The 19,786-nt window shown below is 36.3% G+C and overlaps 1 protein-coding gene across 2 annotated transcripts in view; it reads left to right on the top strand.

Annotated features, from left to right (window-relative positions):
- Nucleotides 1-281: 281 nt before the first annotated feature.
- INPP4B (inositol polyphosphate-4-phosphatase type II B) overlaps nt 282-19,786 on the top strand; it is an 831,569-nt gene continuing 812,064 nt past the window's right edge. For both annotated transcript variants that reach the window (XM_054486648.2, XM_054486647.1), the window contains exon 1: nt 282-608. The gene's annotated coding sequence lies outside the window, so the exon portion shown is untranslated. The remainder of the gene's footprint in view (nt 609-19,786) is intronic.

Raw genomic sequence — 19,786 nt, 5'->3', positions numbered from 1 at the left:
AGCCCAGTCTGGGTGGCCGACCCAGCGGGCAGAGGGGCCGCAGAAAGGGGTCGGGGTGCGGGGTGTGAGCACACGGAGCCAGCGTGGTAATTTCGGGGTGGGCAGCCGGGCCACCGTCTCCGCTCTATCAGTAGCGGGAAGCGAGCAGCGCCAGTTGCGCGACGGTCGCTGGTGACATTGGGAGGAGACCGCTTGGAGAGAGCAGAGGAGGAGGAAGAGGAGCGGGGAGGGTGGGGGTTGGGGTGGAAGAAAGTAGCAATTGTGCCAGGGGGCGTGTGAGCAGCCGGAGAACCAGCCGCGCTGGTGACAACTTCTCTGGGGCGCGCGCGGGGCTGGTAGGCGAGGAGCGAGCAGGGAGCGCGGCCGAAGCCAGAGGCTAGGAGAGCTGCTGGAGCCTCGTGAAGCTGCGGCCGGCGCCCTGCGCCGTCGCCGCCGCCTGCTAGTTTCCTCCGGGTTCTCAGCCCCGGGTGCTGAGGCTTCGGTCTATAAATAGCAGGTTACAGCTCCTCCTGGGCGCGCACACGCTCACACGCTCACAAGCGAACGCAGGAAAGTCGGGCTAAAAGTGTCTGCTGCTGCTGCCGCCCCCTACTCCGCCTCCGGGAGAGGTAATTACCCGCCTGGGATCCTAGGGCTTGGTGGGGAATTTTGCAGGGTGGGGTGGCTGATGGTGGGTAATCCGGGAGGCGAGGGAGCGTGTCTGAGAGCGTGGCGGCACGTCTTGGAGGGGGGAGCCTGTCTGTTTTGCATCAAGTTTCTCAGTCTTGCAGCCTCCATCACCCCTCCAGCTCTTTAGCTTAAAGGGTGGGGTGTGCTGTCTCTCCTCGGCTACTGGGGTACCCCTGTCACCGCGCCTACCCTCTCGCCCAGCGCCCCTCTGCCCGGCGCGCGCGCGTTTTCGCATTCTCACTCACACACGCACACTCTCCGGGCCCCCGTGGAACTCTGAGCTCTGGCCTCGCTGACCTTCCAAGGCTGCGCCCACCTGCGCTGTCCCTGAGAGACGCTGAGGTTGGCCCGGGCACTCGCTCTCACTCCCAATCCTGATGATCGCAAGCTGCCGCCGCCGCCGCCAGCCTCCAAAGAAGTCCTTAAGGAATAGAGGCAGTGGTGGGGAGTGAGGGTGACTGACGTTGGTGGTCCCGGTTGCCTTGTTTTTTGTTTTGAAAATAAAGAGCCCATCTCCTTGACCACCTTCATCCCACCCTCAACAACTAATTCTGGCAGAGAAGCCTGGCATGTCTTCTCTCGGCCATCAGGCAGCATCTCTTGTCCTACCCCAAAGAGATGTCGCTGAGAGGTTAGGGCCTTGGCGCGAGAGTGCCTGGGTTTGGAGGGGGGAGGTCATTGTTTCGGGTCTGAGAACATGCTGCAGGCTCCTCAAGCTCTCTGGCACTCTGGCAGGGCCCAGGGCCGGGGAATGTCTGGAAGCCTGGTTCCTGAATGTACTTTCAGGCTGGTAGCTAATTTTTCAGCTGGTAGCTGTTTTTCCCCCTCCCCACGCTTCTGAATTCTCCCTTCCTTGGGGGCAGTAGTTTCTGCTCCTGGGGAGGCGGTGGAGAGGGGCCCAGCAGTTTCTCTTTGGGGACAAGAGGGTGAGGAAGCACATATTGATGAGGTTGTCGCTGCTGCTGCACAAAACTTACTGGAAAAACCCGGTAGCATTTTCTATTACTCTTGTTTTAATGATGTAAATTTGCTCCTTTTCCTCTTTTATCTTCTCCCTAACCAGAACTAGTTTTCCTTTCTCTTTCTAGAATGTTATTTGAGGTCATTACATTTTATGACTCCAGATGTTACATTTTGCATATTTCCTTCCTCTCAGTATGACAGACAGAACTTGTTTATAAAGGTGTGGCTCTGTAAGTAAAAGCCTAAAGACAGAGGATAAATTCATCTTCTCTCTCTCAAGATGAGCTCCAGATAGTTCTTCTATAGGTGTACAAGTACATTTCAAAGACCTTGCTTGAAAAAGGAATTTTCTTAATGAGTTCTGGACCAGAAATGGTAGTAATCTGACTCAATGATAAAGCAGCACATCAGGTGCAAGGAATCATCAACAGGGCAGCTGGCTGATGATGTGTAAGAAGTTGAGTAAAGCAAGGACTGGGCAAGTGGGCATTGTCAGTTCACATACTATACAAAGAAATGCATCCTCTCCTTTACGCATTGATGCACATACATGCATTCTATGTTCCTTTGTGATATAATCCTGTAAAGCATTGATAGGAAATGATCAATAGTTTTGTGAAAGGTACATGGGCATTGAAGGTTGAACCTCGTGAATTTGTAGTAATGTAAAATGCTATTGCAAAATGGATTGCTTTTTCAGTGTATTTCCTTAAAATGTGATTTAGAAGATTGTCCTTGAAAGGTTATGAAATGTGTGTGTGAAGATAGGCTAAATGCTCAGTGACATTAAGAAACATGTTTGCAGATTGAAATACTGCTCTTATTCTAGGAGAGTTTTCTCTTTGATTAAGCAAATCAATATTTATTTTTGATAAAATAATGATCATTATGATGTGCATATTTATAACTCAAATTTGCTTTTGACTCTTTATAAAGTGTAAGAACAACCAGATAGACCATTTAGTCTTGTCCCTCTATTTAAAGTAGCATGCAGTCAAAGGTATAGGCAGAAAATACTTTTAAAATGTTGTGTTTGAGCTTCAGTTTGGGGCTGCAAATTGAATGGCTTCATGTCTCATAAGATTTTTGTCAAAATACTAAATCGCTCTAATGTCATAGACTCACCAGTTAAACTTGATTATAAAATAATGCTGTTATATTTTAGTTGTGTGAAATGGAAAATCATTAAGCTTAGGGAAAAGCCAGATATTCGTTCTAAATTGTGCAAATTGAAAGTAATTAATTCCTTTTTGAAACCTTGGAGCATCTTCTAGTATAAGTACCATAAATCCCCAGATGGGTAACAAAGTTAACTTTCACTACCTTGAGGGAGAACCCAAGATGACAATTCTCTGAAAGACAGAAAAAAACCCTGCCAACTGATCTTAAAACTCACAGCGACCAAATGAGTGGCAGTTTCTAGGTAAGTATTTGACATCTGAGAACAAAAAGTTAAAGAAATTATGGAATCATAATTAGTGAGTAAAATGCTTACTGAATATCTATTACATTTTCTTATTTCATAGTGAGTAATGCCCAGTAGTACTAATATTAGGTATACAAATATCATACCTAATCTGTATAAAATAAATTCTTGTCTTTCACAACTATGGGGATTTTAATAGATAGAAATGCCCTGTTTTAAATAATCTCAAGTTAAATGTTCAGGTGAAAGCTGTATGAGTCTCTTCTGTATTATGTACATTAGTTTTTCAACATGTCCTGTATATCTTTCTAAAGCCTTAAGGAATCTTTTCCATAGGCCACTTTGTTAATACTTTTAAAAAATGTTGAGTTAGAAACCTTTGATTAGAGAGCTCTTTAGAGCACACTCTAATCATATATACTATAATATTTAGGCTTCAGAAATGAGATTATTAAACAAATAATTTTAGTTTAAACATTTATTTTTAGATAAATCCAAATGATGATGCTATGATTGAATTTTGTTGTGCAAGACACATATTGTCTTTGTGTTCTAAAAACTTTAGAGCAATATATACCTAGAAGAGATCTGTATATATCTAGAAAAGACATTAAGATATGTGCAAAAATTTTAATTACTCTTTCAGTCTCAGGCACAATGGTCACTTGAATCAAGCTGTGTTAGTTTATTGTTTTAAATATATTTTCACTATCTTGTAGATTAAAAGAAGCATTTAAAATGTTTAGGAAATTTTATGGACTACATTATATATAATTTATATACATATATTTATATATATCCAGTATATTATATATAGTGTGTATATAATTATATATCTGAATATATATAATCATATATATTTACATATATCATAATTTATATATATTTTGATATATATGATATATAAATTTATATGTATACCATATATATCATATATGTATTTATATAATTATATATTGATATATACCAGTATATTATATTATGTTAGGATTATTATGTATAAATATATTATATATTATATTAATATATATTAATTAATATATTAATATATTATATTTATATATTAATATTATATTATGTTGTGTTATATATTAACATAATATGTTAGGATTATTATATATAAATATATTATATATTATACATATATACACAATATCTATATCATATATATCATATATTATATTATATATTATATATAATAGGTATATTATATATTATATATTATATATATAATAGTTTTTTATATAAGGCACAGTCGTACTCACTATCTTATTTCTTATTTCTTGGAAGTATCTTGCTATCAATAGTACACCATAAGGCCAATGGAATATCTAGGAGCCAGAACTTTAGATTTTTTTCAATGGACTGTGTAATTTCACCAAACATTAGCTATTACAATAGATGTCATTCCAGCATGATGTGAATTGGGTTTCAATACAGTATATGTCCTTAAATAATATATTTCAAACTGAGTTTCTTGAGTTGCAATATTTTGAGTAAATTCTACCTTCTGTATTAGGCAGCCATGCCAACTTGGTGTCCCGATTTTAAACAGCCCTATGAAGAACTAAGTGAAATAGAATTGGCAGTAATTTGTTTAAACTGATTAAAGGAAATTTTGAGAAGTTTTTCAAATCATGTGGTTATGGTTATACATTTCTTTGGGAATTATCTAAATCAATAATATTCAAGGGAATGAAAGCAACATCTCCTCCCTTAAAAGGAGAGCATCTATCTATCTATCTATCTGTCTATCTATCTATCTATCTATCTATCTATCTATCTATCTCTATCTATCTCTATCTATCTATCTTTACATGCTCTTCTGGTTATGAAAATAAAGCAATACAACAAACAATGGTGAAATTACTCAATGTTTTTCTTTGTTGTTTTACAAGGATAGAAAAGTTTGTGAGATACACAGACAACTTTAATTGTCATGCTGACTTCTAATGATTGGAGTAACCGCATCAATGTAAAGCATCTTCCAAGATCAAAAGAAAAACATAATTTTTAAAAATGTTCATTTACTAGTTGTTTATAATAGATCATTTATTTATACATTTTAAATAGCTTTGAAGGAGAACTTCAAGATTTTTATGTTTCTCAAAAGAGAATGTGAATTTTTAAATGTTAAGCAACAATGATTTACAGGGAATCATCTTAATATTTTTTACTATGAAAAATTTGACAGAAATATGAGCCTTTCACCTTTCACCTTAGTTCTTAGAATAGATAGTTGTAGTGCATTAAGTAGATCAGACTTGGGGACTACCATTTTAGCATACAATGAATCAAATAGAATATACTCCCTGACCATCAATAGCAATCTTTCCTTTAGTTCTTTCAAAATCGTTCTCATTCATTTTCGTGGGGCTTTCCTTTCTTAGCCAAAAGATCAGAGATGTGCTCTAGCCATTAGAACAACCAGAACACAAAAACTATTCAATGCTGGGAAAATAAAAAATAAAGTAGGACTAAAAACCAGTGGGATCTTTAATTGAAGTTAGAGCCTAGAGGTGCGTGGAGATTATGGCTATCTCCAAGGAAGCTTTAAAGTACTGTTAGTGATCAGTTAACACTGTATGATGTCTTTTTCGACATCTTCTTATGCGAAACTTGCTAGATAACCACATATTCCACTTAGAGATTAGCATACATCACATTCATAAGAGAATAGCTGCATAGTTGATGCACAGTAGTTAAAAATCACTTTTTTTTAAAAAAGTAAAAATTTCTTGTCTTCATTAACAAAACCTGCAAATCACTTTGTTTTTAAAAAGAGAGGATGTCTTTATTAACAAAACTTGCAATTTTTTATATTAACTAATCCACTCAGATCTTTTAAATTTTAATTTGAGATGGGTATGATTTTATGGTATATGTCATTGCATTTATTTCCAATAGCATTCTTATTTTGAAGGAATAATGAATAAATTATTTTAGACCTGTTGTTCTGAATAAATTTGGTTTAAAATATAGCATTTCCACTTTGTTGAAGACATCCATTGTGCATTTGGTGTTAAAGAGACATTTAGCACTAGGTGGCAGTGTGCAATGCTTAGAAACCTTGAGTCATTTTAAGTGCAATACATTCAGTTTTTTAAACTTTTCTTTTAAACATAATTTATTTATATCACAGTGAGTTAATAAAGTTAAAGTCAACAGGCACCTAAATTCTTAGTAGTATATTCAGAAGATCGATTATGGGTAATACTTTAAAGATTTGATTGTAATATTTAACACACTCTGCTTTTATGTGAGATCCGCTTATGTGAAGAACTGTTAGGAATTAATTAAATTAAATATGCTAAAATTCTGTTTGCGTCTGGGTAAGAGAAAGGAAAAAAGAAAATTAAATGAACATGATAGAAAAAAACCTTATGATTATTCTAAAATAGATATTGTATTAACCGTTTGCATTTTTAATCCTAATCCCCTCACAGCATCTGCTGAGCAAATTCTTTTTTTCTAGAAGTCAAAGACTATAATTATTAATTTTTTTCTGTTGCATTGCCCTTGGAAGAATGCAAAAAAAGTGCAAATTACCTCAATGACACTTCAGCAGATCCCCTAATGTCCTCTATTATAGTGATGACCTGGTCACCAATGACCAAATTGAATCAGCCATGTAGTACTATAATTTATTGGTTACAATGACAGCTGAAACTTGTTTTACAATTTCTTCTTTGTTAGTCTGGATATATACACCCCTGCCTTTGGCTGAATAATTAAATTATGGGACAGAGCAGAGTAAATTAATTTATTCTGTCATCTGTGCATCAGAATGCGATCTCTGTATTGTTTAAGTGTCTGGTTGGAATGTCCTCAAGATCAATGTGGTGGACATTTCAGCCGTGTTCACTGGATGTGGCTATTGTAAGAATGGAGAACAAAGAAATTAAGTTAATGAACCCAAATTTGGCATAATTAAGAAATGCATTTCCTTTTTTAAAAGCTTTTTATTATGTAACATTTCAAAGGTAGAAAATAAGAGTAGTACAATGCACTCCCACATACCCATCAGCCAGTTTCAATAATTGTCAAATTGTGGCCATTCTCATTTCATTTACAATCCCACTCACATTTTCCCTCTTAGGAGTTTTTGGAAGCAAACCTTAGAAGTTACATCAAAAGAAATACACTTACAAAGCAGTTATTTACAAATATATTTATCATACAAAGGAAAATTTAAAAAATAATTCCTATAGTAAAAACACTACATATTTTACTTTAAAAGTCCAAACTCTTGGCATTAGGCAAATTAAGTACTTGAATTTGTTACATGATTGAGGTATAGACTTCAGTTTATGTTCTATGTCTTTTTTTTTTTTTTTTTTTTTTTGAGATGGAGTCTTGCTCTGTCACTCAGGCTGGAGTGCAGCCTCTGCCTCCCGGGTTCCAGTGATTCTCCTGCTTCAGCCTCCTGGGTAGCTGGGATTACAGGTGCACACTACCATGCCAGGCTAATTTTTGTATCTTTAATAGAGATGAGGTTTTACCATGTTGGCCAGGCTGGTCTCGAACTCCTGACCTCAGGTTATCCACCCGCCTTAGCCTCCAAAAGTGATGGGACTACAGGCATGAGCCTACCAGACCCAGTCAAAGTTTAACTTTTATAAGTGGCAGACATTATAGATCTAGCAGACCCATGGAATACAAGAACTTAGCTTTTCATGAGTCAGGGTTTTACCACCCATCTTTAAAGGTACATGACATATAGTAAGCTATAATTTTACTGAGGTGTGAATTTAAGTCACATCCTTTTGGAGACTGAACTTTCAGTGAGTGAGTCCAGCTAGTGGCCTGGCAGCCACACCCTCATGTAACTTGAAGCACTGGTTGATATTCTGTCACTTTCTAGGGCAGTCTGTGGTGAGTGTGTTTGAGAACCAGGGAATCTGAGAAATTGTTTGGTTCTCCCCTTGGAGAATGTCATTGATCTCCTGAAATACACCTTTTGGATTTCATATAGAGTTGAAGTTTTAAATGAATAGAATTTTTTCAGATTTTAAAAACTTGATGATAACTACTATGTATGAATCTTTGTGACATTAAGTATCTAAAAGCAAATATAATTCCATTGTAAAAAAATTTGTAATTTGTACCTAAAGGGTTTGTGCCATGGCATGTTTTTTATACTTGCAAGTTATATAGGGAGCAAAGCATATGTATAATTTTAATATTAGATACATACTTTTTTGACTTTTTTTGAAATTTACTGCAATATTTTTTTCATAAGGTATGTTTTAAAGACTGCCTCCCAATTTATTCATGGTATTCATATCCTTTTTCCCATTTTATATTTTGGGTAGAAGTAAAGAAGAGTATACACTCAGATTAGTGTAAGCGAAATAATTGATACAGCTGGCTTCTACTCAATTTCTAGGATTTCTTTCTTTTTTTTCCCTACTCTCTATTTTTCTGATTATAAATGTACTAAGTCTCCATTGAAAAAAAAATGGGAAGTGGAGAAAAGCCTAAAGAGTCAGAAAAAAATCATCAAAAACAATATTGTTAGAATTATATCATATTTACTTCTAGAGTTTTTGTGATTCTTTTATATAAGTTGAGATATATTATGTGTGTGTGTATGTGTGTGAAAAATGAATGCCTGCTTTTTGTAGCTTAGAATTCTATAGTTCAATTCAATTGAATTATTGATTGAGTCTCACTATTTGCCAGGTACTGTGATAAGCTCTGTTCTGGTTCACAGCAATAAATACTTAAAACAAAAACAAAAACAAAAACAAAAACACCACTTTCCCATGGCTGTAAGCACTTGTCTCACTTTTCATTGCTGTTTAATAGTTAGGCCTATGAATTATTCTCAATTGTTTAGCCTTCCCTCTCAACTTAGACCTTAAGATTATTGGTAATGTTTTTGCTATCACACTGTGATGGATATTTTCTGTATGATCTCATTTTTTTACATTCCTTGTCTATTTTTCTCATTATTTTTCTTAGGAGTGATTCCTAAATGTGATATGCTGGATAAAGAGTATGAACCTTTTAAAAGTGCCTTATACATATTACCAAATTGCCTTCCAGAAAGCTTGCACTCATTTCATTCTTTTTTTTAAAATTATTATTATACTTTAAGATTTAGGATACATGTGCACCATGTGCAGGTTAGTTACATATGTATACATGTGAAATGCTGGTGCGCTGCACCCGTTAACTCATCATTTAGCATTAGGTTTATCTCCTAATGCTATTCCTCCCCCCTCCCCCCACCCCACAACAGTCCCCAGAGTGTGATGTTCCCCTTCCTGTGTCCATGTGTTCTCATTGTTCAATTCCCATCTATGAGTGAGAACATGTGGTGTTTGGTTTTTTGTCCTTGCAATAGTTTACTGAGAATGATGATTTCCAATTTCATCCATGTCCCTACAAAGGACATGAACTCATCATTTTTTATGGCTGCATAGTATTCCATGGTGTATATATGCCACATTTTCTTAATCCAGTCTATCATTGTTGGACATTTGGGTTGGTTCCAGGTCTTTGCTATTGTGAATAGTGCCACAATAAACATACGTGTGCATGTGTCTTTATAGCAGCATGATTTACAGTCCTTTGGGTATATACCCAGTAATGGGATGGCTGGGTCAAATGGTATTTCTAGTTCTAGATCCCTGAGGAATCGCCACACTGACTTCCACAAGGGTTGAACTAGTTTACAGTCCCACCAACAGTGGAAAAGTGTTCCTATTTCTCCACATCCTCTCCAGCACCTGTTGTTTCCTGACTTTTTAATGATTGCCATTCTAACTGGTGTGACATGATATCTCATTGTGATTTTGATTTGCATTTCTCTGATGGCCAGTGATGATGAGCATTTTTTCATGTGTCTTTTGGCTGCACAAATGTCTTCTTTTGAGAAGTGTCTGTTCATATCCTTTGCCCACTTTTTGATGGGGTTGTTTGTTTTTTCTTGTAAATTTGTTGGAGTTCATTGTAGATTCTGGATATTAGCCCTTTATCAGATGAGTAGGTTGCGAAAATTTTCTCCTATTTTGTAGGTTGCCTGTTCACTCTGATGGTAGTTTCTTTTGCTGTGCAGAAGCTCTTTAGTTTAATTAGATCATTCTTTCTGGAAGATATGAATCATTTTGCCATCCTCACCAGTATTGAGAGATTTTTTTTTAAAGTTTGTTAATTGGAAAGGTGAATGTGATTGTAACAACAACAACAACAAAAGCTAAAATTTATTGAGCCCCTCTTATAGACAATTTACCATGCAAAACCTTTATGTTATCTCATTTACTGTTTGCAACAACATAAAGGGTGGACAATATTTTCATTCTTATTTTAAATGTTCGAAAACTTATTTTTTGAGAGGTTAAGTGACTTACCCAAGATCACACAGCAGGTAAGTGATAGAATTGGGTCTTGGACCAAGATCGATTTTACTCAGAAGTCTAGGCTTTAAAGTCCTATGCAATATATCCATGTAACAAGACTGTATTTGTACTCCTTAAATTTATACAAATAAAAGAAGTACTATGTTCTTCTACTATTGTTTGAGATTGAACATTTTTGAAATGTGTATTTTTATTTGTACTTCATTTTGTAGTGCTAATTCATATCTTTAACCTGTTTGCATATTGAGACCTTGGTTTTCCTTTCATTATTATTATTATTATTATTACTATTATTTTTGAGACTGGGTTTCCCTCTTGTCATCCAGGCTGGAGTGCAGTGGAGCAATCTCAGCTCACTGCAACCTCTGCCTCCAGGGTTCCAGTGATTCTCCTCCCAAGTAGCTGGGATTACAGGCACGTGCCACCACGCCCGGCTAACTTTTGTATTTTTAGTACAGGCAGGGTTTCACCATGTTGGCGAGGCTGGTTACGAACTCTTGACCTCAAGTGATCCACCCGCCACGGCCTCCCAAAGTTCTGGGATTACAGGCATGAGCCACCATGCCTGGCCCTTTCATTAATTTTTAAATGTCCTTTACATATTAGGGTAAGAATACCGACCTGTTGTCATTTATGTTATTAATATATATTTTTTAACATACAAAAGTTGAAAATGTGTTTATGGATGAGTTGAATGTCGTATCTCTTCTGTGTGTGTGTGTGTGTGTGTGTGTAGACAGTACTTTTTCATTTACCTAAACTAGGTTTAAATTTACCTAAATTGTTTTTCTCTTAGAAAAATTTATATCTAATTCTTTAATTATTTTTTTCCTCTCTAGTCTATACAACACTTTTTTTGTTGTTGTTATATGATGTGAGATAAGGATTAAATTGATTTTCTTCTTAAAAATAGTTAAGCGTTTTTCCAACAGCAGTTTTTAAATAATTCCTCTATTTCCCACTTGTTTGTGTTTCTATTACCTCATATTACATTTTATTTTTCTAGAGGTTTACACTCACGCGCACACACACAACACACACTTACACACTCTCACCTAGATTTCTGGTTCTGGTACATTCATTTAGTTATACCAAACAAGCTTAAATGTCATTGCTGTTTCCTTAATATCTGATAGGATTGATACCTTGTTCTTCTTGATTTTCTCTGATGTGTGTGTGTGTTTGTGTGCCCCTTTTAAGACATTCTCACTGATATTTCTTCCAAACTAATTTTAGAATAATGTTGTAAAGCTGTGCCAAAATATTTTTAGATTTTAATTGAAGTTTCATTGAGTGAATAAATGGAATCGAGGAGAATTAGATTTCAAAATTTAGTCTTATTATCCAGTAACCTGTGGTATCTCTCACTAAAGATTTGATTTTTGGGAACTTTTCATGCCATATGCAAAGACTCATGCTAGACATCAGTGATTTTGCCAAAACATTTTCTTTTTTCATGCTTCACTCTTCAAAAAGACTAAAGAATTACGCACCATACTCTATGCCCCATAGCCCCCCGTTAGCTTCAATCATTCGTGTTCACATGTTTGGCCTAATGGTGTCTCATGGTCCTCCAGGAAGGGAAACATGAAGCTTGAAAATGTTTCTTTACAATTTCTAGGCCACAACTCTGCTCTTGACATATATTTGTCTTAAATTATTTTACTTACATTAACCTAAGAAGATATACTCGGTATAAATATTTAAAGAATGAGTACGAATAATAGTTAATTTCTTAAACAGCTCACTCAGGTGTCATAACATTGTCCAAAATTATCTATTACTTTGTATAACAACAAAACACAATGCAGCAAACATTGCTCAGTGTGATATTTTGTTTCCATTTCAAATCTGACAAAATTATCCTGAAAATAATAGACTTTTGGCCCATTACAATAGAGTAGAGAAGTTGGATATCTAGCCTGAAACTCTAGTTCATGTATTTGGGTCTATATTCTAGTTATAGACATTTTTTAAAATGAAAATAGTCCAGAACTATTTTCATACATATAAGCTGTTTATGTATTTCTTAAATGCTGTATAACTATATACTATAATTCCTTTCTTTGACCTTGGTATACGAACAAATTTACTTATTAAAATCACGCAGGAGAGAAAGCCTTGCTTTTGTTAAGAGCCCTGTGGTTTATCCTGAAGCTGAGATTTATTTATCTCAGGCTAGTGGGCCCTACATCTCCTAGTGCTCTGTCTCAGGAAGCTGCATATAGATAAGACGGATAAATATTGTGTGGAAGCATCTTCAGGACTACTTATCTACTCCTCAATTCCAGCTGTGTTGTTTCCAAGGGCAATTCTTCTGTGTGGTGGGAATTGTGTGTCTAAATTACATGCGAGCTATGAGCTTTGGGAATGTGGAAGGACCATATTTACCTTTCTGCCTAAAACTGCAGGGGATTCCACATGGGTAGGTTACCAAGTCAGATTCTACTACTAACATCCACTTTCCTTTTCATAGGCTAGATAATTGAGCTCAGCAACAAATGAAAACAGGTGAAGAGCTTATAATTTCCTTTTGTTAAGATTCTAGAATTTCCATGCTTCGGTTTACATGTTTCTTTTGGGTTGAGTGTTTGAAGCAACAGGAACAATGCCCTAGCAGTGATGAAAAGCCCCTCAAAACCTCAAGGGAGTTTTTCTCCCACTTATTTAAATTTTCTTGTCAGAACCTCTTAGGCGATGTGGTACCGATAAAGAGTGCGTGTGAGAGAAAAAGAGATCAGTGTAGATACTGCAGAATAAAAACATTGCAATGGGATTCTAAATCATACTACATTTAACTTGGGATCCTAACTTATACAGCCATGTATTTTCTGTTTCCAACATATTGGTCCACAAAAACATTAATTATAATAAAAAAAGAGAAGATTTTATGGAAAATACAGTCTTAGTTCAAGAAGGTACCCTCAAGGACCTCTAGTTTTACTATTCCCATGCTCCATTTTAGGATGACCAGCATCTCGATTTGGTTGAGACTGAGGAGTTTCAGTGCCAGCACCAGGAGGTACCCAAGCAAATGGAATGGTTGGCCACTTTGTCTCCACAAACAAAAAAGTATAGGGAGAGCAACAGGTAGCAATTTTTAAAAAGTCCGTTGTAGTTAGTAGAAAGGAGTGACAGGTTTTGGTATTTGAAAGTGTTACCTGAACATCCTATGAATAATAATCACCTCAGAGATGTTACAAAATCTGGCTTCATTGTCCTTTGCTGGCAGAAACTGGGTATTTCTTATTTATGTGCTTATCCTTATTTATTCATAATTTATTCCCGGCATACTTCCAAAAATGATTTGAGATGGCTTACAGTAAAACCACATATAAGAATATCAAGTTTTTACAGCAGTTCAATAATAGTGTAAAATATATATTTTGGAGCTTGGCTACACGTTAGCATGCCTTTAGAATTAAATTTGATAATATGAATACTAACTAGTACAAAATCTGAGGTGCTTTAGGTAGAAAAATATATTGGGACATTCAAAAATCACTACCCAGATTCCCATGATTTTGGATAAAAAGGTAGCCATTATTTGAGCAATTATTTGGTGTTATAAAGTTCCCACCAGATAGTCTGGGTGAGCTATTGAGGTGAGGCCTGGGATAGAAGAGCTTTGGGCTCATCTAAATAGGAATGGCAGTTTTGTTCACATGTATGCTTTTGATTTTGGCTTTGCACATTCTAGCATTAGAAACAGTTGCTGGAATGCAACTGAACAAACTTGCATTTATTAAAAAGACCTGGTGCTGGCTGAGGTGGGAGGTTCGCTTGAGCCCAGGAGTTTGAGTCCAGCCTGGATAACATAGCAATACCCTGTCTTTAAAAAAAAAAGTCATTGTATTCTATCTGAGTCTTTTTTTTCTCCATATATTGTATAAGGATAATAACTATTTCACAGATTTGTAATAATAATTAAGTGTGATTGTCTAAAAATGACATACATATAAAATTATAGTATTAATAATATCAACAGCTATTAATATAATTGTTATTGTTATATTCTATACTCGATGATCATTTAGGATGCAATTACAGCTTTACCTGTATTCACGAGAAACTATATAAATTCATCTTGGATGATGTGGGTGGCTGAGCATATTTAATAGAGAAGAATATTTACTCTTACTTAGCTGCCTGTTAAAATGTTGAATTACAAGTACACTCAATTGACTCTATGGGTATTATAAATAAAATCGCTGCATTATGTGTAGTACCCACCTAGAGCTTCTAGATGACAAAAACATATGTTTTTTTAAAATTGAACTTAACTGTCTTTAAACAAACTATGTCTATTCACATGTCATGGTCTCCACCATACCCTATTGTCATATACCTGACCCACTTCACTTGTGTATATTATTTGCCTGTCCCTAAAAAAACTTGAGTCTTCCAAACTAGAAAAAAAAAAAAAAAAAACTAGGAAAAAACCTTCCAAACTAGAAAAAAACCAAATGGATTACATTTTCCCCAAACAATCCTTTGTGCATATTATCACGTAAAACAAGGCTTCAGCAAAAGGGAAGCAACATACACTTCACTGTTATGTTTTCTGACAGTGTTTTTATTCAAATACACTTTATGGCTGCTTAAGACCTAAAACTTGACTTAAAAATGATTGGTAGACTTGACATTCTTTTGTGAAATTTAAAAATCCAGTAAAAATTATTTGTGTGTGTGTGTGAAATGGATTAGGTATAAGACAATGGGGGGGAGTAGAGACTGTGATATGTGAATAGACATGATCTGTCTAAAAGCAATTAAATTAAATTTAAACAAATATTGTTACCCTGATCTGCCTAAAGCAGTTTAAATTCATATACTGGGTGTTCTTCACTTGAGCTTCAATTGATGGGAAAGAAAATGCCCTTTGAGAGTGGCTTACCACTGTGGTGGCCGGGGCCAGGTGGGCTTCTCTCCCTTGCGGTTATGAAGTTGAAGGTGACTTCCAGTTCAGAAAGGCTAAAAGCAATTTATGTATCTGTAGGATCCTTTGCTTTGCCATTTGTCTCTTCTTTAAATTGGAAAATGGTTATTTAGCTCTGACTGGATCAATCTATTGAACATCTGCATGCTGTCTGAAGATCCTGTGATGACAATCATCATAAAATTGCCCAGGAATTGGAAATCTTTAATCATGCATTTTGAACATTCTAGCCATTTTTTTTTTTCATGGCCTAAAACACATTATAGTTGGAAGGAAACATCTGTTGCTTTTCATGAGAGCTTTGCAACACAATATGCTTCATTTACACGGTCATTTTATGTGCATCAGGCACACTTAAAAATTTTACTCGTCACTGAATTTTCTACTCGGCACATTCCACATAAGTAGAAATAAATGTTAACCTCCGTCAAATCCACTGGTTAAAGTCATCCGTAGAAATTGGCAGCTAAATGTAGAAAAACCACTGTACCTGCTGGATTGTTTTTCCCTCCTGCTGTCTTAGAAGATATATCTTGAGCACAAAATATATTTTATTTTTAGGAAGGATTTGTTTACGCTGGATGGTGCTAATGCTGCTAAGGTTTATTTGTACCATAGCTACTTATAGTGCAGATACCATGGGAATTTATACATACTGTAAGGACAATATATAGGAAAAAAATAAGTACACCTTGGGTGGTAACTCTTCATTAAAATAACCATGGATTAAATCTCATTCTATGAAGCATCTTCTATTTCTTAATGGAGGACTGTTGTGAACTAACATTGCATGAACATTGCAGATTTATTTGCTGATGTGTGAGGTGAAGTTTGTTTGCAGATTATTCAACATAGAGGCTTAATCTTGGGAGGAGGAAAAAATGCTTTTTGAAAAATATGAGAGGAATTTGTGTTTTTAGCCTAATCATAATTCATTGAAAACACAAGAGAATCTGTATGTACCATGTTCTTTAAATTAATGGATAGTGAGGAATCTTTCTTTACCCTTGTGAATCCTTGTAGAAGACATTTGCAGAGAAATTACCAGAGCTTCTCTCCCGTGGGGAGATTAATGTTTTAATATGCAAAAGCAGACAAGTCACAATTCTTTTGCTCAATGGCACTCTGAGCTGCACAGTTTTACCGCTTTATTTTTCCCTTATATCCTATCTTCCTGAAGACTTCTGTGCAGTCAAATAGAGCCACTAAAGCAAAGCCATATCTGGTCTGCACTTGAAGACTCTGCTGTATAGAACCATCAAGCAACTGTGACTTAGATCTCGTGGAATAACTATCTACATGGCAGTATTGAGATTTTCTTGCTTATCCATTTCTTTGGAATTTATTACTCAATTTACTGGCATCAAAGCTGAGTAGTAGAAAATGGGTGAGGGGAGGATGTATCTTTAGGTCCTCTCACATCTTTGTTTCCAGAAAAAGTAGAAGGCAATAAAAAGCAGTTCCTTTAATAACCCACCACCCAATCTACTACACTCTTGCATCTATTTTTTTTTTTTTCCTTTTTTGAGACAGGGTCTCACTCTGTCACCCAGGCTGGAGTGCAGTGGTGTGATCTTGGCTCACTGTAGCCTCTGCTTCCTGGGCCCAACTGATCCTCCCACCTCAGCCTCCCTAGTAGCTGGGACTACAGGCGTATGCTACCACACCTGGATAATTTTTTCTTTTTTTTTGCAGAGACAGCATTTTGCTATGTTGTGTAAGCTAATCTCTAACTCCTGGACTCAAGCAATCCTCCCATCTCTGCCTCCTAAAGTGCTGGGGTTACAGGCATGAGTCACTGTGCCTGCCCCACTCTTGACTCTTGTTGCCATTCTCTTCTTTCTGCATGGGTAAACTAAGCCCTGAACCTCTGCATTCAATCCTGTTTCCTCCTGCAGTCTCAGGGATCTCTATGTGGCCATTTTTCCTTGTCTCCAGTATCTTCACCTCTCCTTCTCATCTGCCTCTTTTCTTCGAGCAGGGAATACGCTCAAGATTTCTACACATTAAAAGATTAAGACTTCCTCTCCACTCCATATTCCCCTCTAGCTAGCCTCTTTTCTCTTCCATGGCAGAGCCAAGGATCTTGGCAGAGGTGGTCAGCATTCGCTATACCTTTCCATTTCATTATAGTCTGGACTCCACCTCCACAACTCCAATGAAATTGCTTTTGTCAAGATCACTAAAAGAGAGAAATTGCTTTTGTCAAGATCACTAAGAGAGAGACTTCATATTACATTTCATAGGTACTCCTCTGTCTTCATTTTACTTGACCATTGGCAATATTAAATAGTGTTAATCCCTTAGAAAAATTCTTGGTTTGGTTTTCTTGATACTGAATTTTCCTTTTATTAAATTTAATTTTTGAATATAAAATATCTTGGAGATATATATGTATCTATATATGTGTAGATACATATATCTATAACCATGAGATCAGTTTGGGTAGACTTGACCTCTTGTAATGTTGTTGATAACCTTTGTATTCATGAACACAATACATTTCTCTCTTCCACAATGTCTTTCAATAGAGCTTAAACATTTGCTCTAGAAAGGTCCTCTACATCCTGTGCCAGATTTATTCTTAAACATCTCATTTTTATTGTAGTTATTAAAATGGTATAATTTTTAAAATTAAATGTTTTAATTATTTGTTAATGGCATATAGAAATATTATTGATTTTAATGTATTGACTTTATCAGTCCCTTTACTAAATTCTCATGTTAGTTTTTTTCTGTAACTTTGGTATTTTCTAAGTAGAATATTTGTTGTAATAAAAGTCTGTTGCTAGTAAATGTTCTTGATTTCTGTTTATCTTAAACTGCTTTGTATGGAGCTTGCTGTTGAATGGTAATGTTATACAATTTCAACTTGACAGTTTTTCTTTCAGCACTTTGAGGATCTTGCTCCACAGTTTTCTGGCTTCTATTGTTACTATTAAGAATTTCACTGTCAGTGTAATTGCCATTTCTTTGGAGTGCTCTGTCTTTTCTTTCTGGTTAGGATAAAGGCTAACCACAAGGAATAGTGCAGAAACTCAGGAATAGCAGCAACAGAACTCTAAGTGAGGGAGAAGTCACTGGAATTAAGAAGAAGGGAGGCTTTGTGGAGCAGGTCCACGTAGAGGGAGCAATGACTTCTGTCAAAAGGCACAGCCAGTCCTGGGGACCTCACAGGGCAAAAGCCAAGGGCATAAATACCCGGACTCACTCTCCCTCCTCCCTCTGATCTACCTGTGCTCCACATTGGCTAAAGTCCATCAGAAGTGAGGGGTCATTATATGATTGCTGCGATGATTCCTACAGGTCAGCTTTCTGATGGCAGAGAGCATGGTGGAAAAGCTGAGAAGAGTGGATTCAAGTCAACATAAAATAATCAGCCCATGATATTTTCTTTTCTCTTCAAACTTGTCTAGCCATTTTTGACTTCTTCCTCCTTTTTCGAATTTTAATTCTGTCTCTTATTTCTTTGGGCACTTCATGCATAGTTATTTATGTTGTGTCTGTTAGTTCTGATATCTTAAGTCTCACTCTCCCTCCTCCCTCTGATCTACCGATGATCCACCCTGGCTAAAGTCCATCAGAAGTCAGGGGTCATTATATGATTGCTGCGATGATTCCTACAGGTCACCTTTCTGATGGCAGAGAGCATGGTGGAAAAGCTGAGAAGAGTGGATCCAAGTCAACATAAAATATTCAACCCATTATATTCTCTTTTCTCTTCAAACTTGTCTAGTCATTTTTGATACTTCTTGCTCCTTTTTTGAATTTTAATTCTGTCTCTTATTTCTTTGGGCACTTCATGCATAGTTATTTATGTTGTGTCTGTTAGTTCTGATATCTAAATCTTGAGGTTCAATAACTTTTGGTTGTTTCTGCTATCTCTTGCTCATTATGGCTTGTTTTCTTGAGTTTATGTTCATTTTTCAGTGTGAGCCCACTCTTGTCTAAAATTAATCTCTGCTGTTCTTAAGGGATCTGAGTTGAGGAACTTTTTCTCCAACAAGGATTTGCATTTTTTTTCTGTAAGATATCACGGACTTCCACTAGCCCTCTCTGTCTAAACAGAGTCTTTTAAACCTTGGACTCATGTAAAAGAATGACTATATGTACAGCATTTTAGATAAGGTTATCAATTTTTTTCATGCTCAGAACTATGGTAGAGATCAACAGATTTCTTCAGCTGTTCCTTTTTTGATAGGCAGAAGTCTTCCAGCCCAGCTTTTATGGACGATATTTCACTTTTGAGTATTGTGTATGCTATATGGGGCTCAGGTCATCCACTCCACATAACATAGATTTAAGGCCTTAATATCTATTCTCATATACCTGGACATTAAACTCCCCAAAGGCCTAGTTTCCTGGCATTTTATATTTGTCTTATCCTTTTTAAATTTATTTTAATTTTAATTTGCCACGGAG

This window comes from Pongo pygmaeus, chromosome 3 (genome assembly GCF_028885625.2).
Source record: "Pongo pygmaeus isolate AG05252 chromosome 3, NHGRI_mPonPyg2-v2.0_pri, whole genome shotgun sequence".
Lineage (NCBI taxonomy): Eukaryota > Metazoa > Chordata > Mammalia > Primates > Hominidae > Pongo > Pongo pygmaeus.
The sequence above is the reverse complement of the archived record's forward strand: the minus strand, read 5'-3'. Positions and strand labels throughout refer to the sequence as shown.